This window comes from Capsicum annuum, chromosome 2 (assembly GCF_002878395.1).
Source record: "Capsicum annuum cultivar UCD-10X-F1 chromosome 2, UCD10Xv1.1, whole genome shotgun sequence".
Taxonomy (NCBI): Eukaryota; Viridiplantae; Streptophyta; class Magnoliopsida; order Solanales; family Solanaceae; genus Capsicum; species Capsicum annuum.
The window spans coordinates 38,278,922-38,282,140 of record NC_061112.1 but is presented as its reverse complement, the minus strand read 5'-3'; the positions used below and the strand labels follow the sequence as shown (position 1 = coordinate 38,282,140).

Genomic DNA, 3,219 nt, shown 5'->3' with positions numbered 1-3,219 from the left:
TTACCAAGGTTCAAACCTATGGTACAAAATGGTTTTGGGTTTTTCACTCTTGTCAAAATATGAAAGTAATTCTTAGGCTTCAAAAGGACTAACTTGAGACTAAGAATAATTAGATTATAATCAATTACAATGGATCTTGGGACAATTCTTTCCTAGGGAAAAATTATGCATGGAATCATGATGATTTGGTGCAAATTTGAATCGTTGATGATGTGGTAGGCTAGGTTTAAGGTCTTTGAGACTACTTTTTCAACAAAACCTCAAAGATGTTTATCTTGGGTGTATTTATATGTCCAAACACCGCGATTTACCCATATTTGGACTTATTTTGAGAATAAAATATGTTAATTATATCAAATTGAGAATTAAATTATGTTTCATGGCTAACCAATATGATTAGACATACAGGGTTAGTATCTCATGGATTTGGAAGAAAATTGGATACACATCATGAAGAGGAAAATGACTATGTGATCAAAGTCAAAAATATATGGAGATGCACAAGAGTAAAGAGAAAAGAAAAAAGCTGAGGATTGACGGAAAGGAAGAAGGGAACTGGTGAAAAATTCCAGTGCGATCTCAACACGTTGTGTCGAATGGAAATATGTGTGCCTTAGCAAAAATATGAAGAATAATTTCCAGTGCATCGACGCGATAGCGACGCGTCGTGTCATGCATAAGTTCTGTGCCTTAGAGAATTCTCGTGTGCAACTTTCAGTCCATCGATGCCATGTCAACGTGTCGCGTCAATGCTTAAAGCGTTGACACTTAGCAAAATTTTGAGAAGCGAATTCCAGTGACATGACGCGATATCAACGGTCGCGTCGTGTGGTAAAGAATATGACTTAGTTTGATTTTCAAAGATGAATTCTAGTGTGGTAACGTGAGGTTAACACGACGCGTTAGTTGGATCAACGCGATTAGCAGCGTGTCGCGTCATGGTTTTAGACTGGTGAAATTTTTCCAAGTATAAAAGGAACGCGTGAGAACAATTTCAAACACTTTTTGGCAAGCATAGCAGAAGCGGAAAAATATAGAATTCTTCTTTTAGGGTTCTTATTATTTTTTTTGAACTTCTTTACTTCAAGAGTAATTTTGGGTATGATCAATTACTTGTTTTTGATGTTTAATTCAAACATGAGTGTCTAAATACCCTTGTTCTGGGGTTGAGGTCAAGAACATGATTACTCTTTGATATTCTTTATAGTTGTTTATTTTTGGACTATCATCTTGGGTGTTATTAATTTCTTGAGCTTACTATTTTAATGATTGGCCGCCATTAGAATAAATTTATATTGCTATGTGAATCTGGGAGGAGAATCGTAGATTAGAACGAGGAGATTAAGGAGCAAGGTTCTTATCCTTTTATAAAATAAGGGGTTTGAATTAGCATCTAGGGTAGGGATATACCTAAAAGCCTTGTTTGGTTCAATTACAAGAAGATTACTTAATGAATCTAGAAGAATGTTGTATCTCTGCGGGAGTTGTAGCTGCAACATTCAATAGATAAAAGATTTTAGGTCGGGAGATCAAGATCGTTGGCTAAACCTTGCAAAACAGCAACCCAATAACCAATTAGACTACTATAAGAATAGAGATTTGTATGATTGTTGGAGAAGCCTCAACCCTGGAATTCTTATCATAACTGTTTACAACCGTTGCTTGCTTTGCTCTAGTCATGAAATTTTATTTCTTGTTTATTAACTTATATTTTTTTCTCAAATTCAAAATCGTCTTGATACTATACAACACATAATACTCATTGTCTGAAATAAAAAGTTGGTTAAATTTCTAGTTGTTTAGTCCTTGTGGGAATGATATTTGATCGTCTAAATTGCTATATTACTTAAATGATCAGGTGCACTTGCGTGTGCGTCTGAGTAGCAACAAGGTTTTGGTGCCATTGCCAAGGACTAATATAATTATTAAATTGCTAAATTTTTGGTGTTTTGATATTAAGTTTTAGGTGTTAACAACTTGATCTTAGTGGCTGAATTTTTGCAGGTAAAGCTGAATCCAGGACAAGCGAGAGATAAAGAACTGGTAGATCCTTTTGCAGAACCAGAGCAAATCTTTCAACAAAGGCGAAGAATGGCTGAACAACGAAATAAACCGGTTGATCCAAATGCTGGGAATATTCCACCTCCTTTCATTCCTGTTATTCCAGTTGTTCCTGCTTAACAAGTTGCTAGACCTATTCGTGAGGTGGCAATCCCACTCACGAACTATGTGACGAGCAGTATTCTAAAGCCTGAACCAGGAGGTCGATTTAAATTGAAGCAGAATATAGTGCAATTGCTGAATTCAGTAGGGCAATTTCATGGCCTTTCACATGAAGATCCGCAGCAACGTATACGGACCTTCTTGGAAATCAGCGATACATACATTCCTGAAGGGGTAAATCTCGATTATGTCAGGTTGATACTTTTTCCCTTCTCTCTAATGGGGGAAGCAAAAAGGTGGTTACATGCTGAACCACCACTCTCCATCACTAGATAGAAAGATCTAGCTCGAAAGTTTCTTATTCGATTCTTTCCATCTAGGAAGATGAAATGCTTGAGGAGTGAAATCTTGAGTTTTAGACAGAAAGACGGAGAGAATCTTTACCAAGCTTGGGAGAGATTTAAGGGTATGCTCAGAAATTGCCCTCACCATCATCAATCCAATGATGTTCTTGTGCATACTTTCATAGAAGGATTGGAGCCAAACACAAAGATTCTATTGGATTCAGTAGCAGGTGAACAGGCTCTTGAGAAGACATATGAAGAATTGTACACACTGTTGAATCAGATGTCACAAAGGAACCCTGATTGGCATACAGACTCGAGGAGTACTCCTAAAAAGGTTGCAGGGGTATTAGAGGTAGATCAGTTTACTGCATTACAGGAACAGATTGCAACGATGCAAAATTATATGATTACTCAGCTTAATAACATGAAGTTAGGTGTTACACAACCAGCAGCCAAAAGAATATAGTCAAACAGGTGAATTCTTGGTGTGAGGTTTGCAGAAGTGATGAGCACACAATTGATGCTTGCACAACTAATCCAGATTCTGTCAACTATGTGGGGAATGCAAATCGACATAGATAACAAAATTTTGGTAGTACTTATAATCCCAACTGGAGGAACCATCCTAATTTATCATGAGGTGGAAATCAGGCATAGAATGTAAATCAGTACAAGGGACAAGTGCAACCAAATCCACAGCTAGCTCAGA

The 3,219-nt window shown here is 37.0% G+C and overlaps 1 non-coding gene across 1 annotated transcript; it reads right to left on the bottom strand.

The window, feature by feature from the left end:
• Positions 1-2,553: 2,553 nt before the first annotated feature.
• Positions 2,554-2,660, bottom strand: LOC124896355. The gene has a single exon (XR_007052714.1). It is a non-coding gene; the product is annotated as a small nucleolar RNA R71 (small nucleolar RNA).
• Positions 2,661-3,219: the final 559 nt, after the last annotated feature.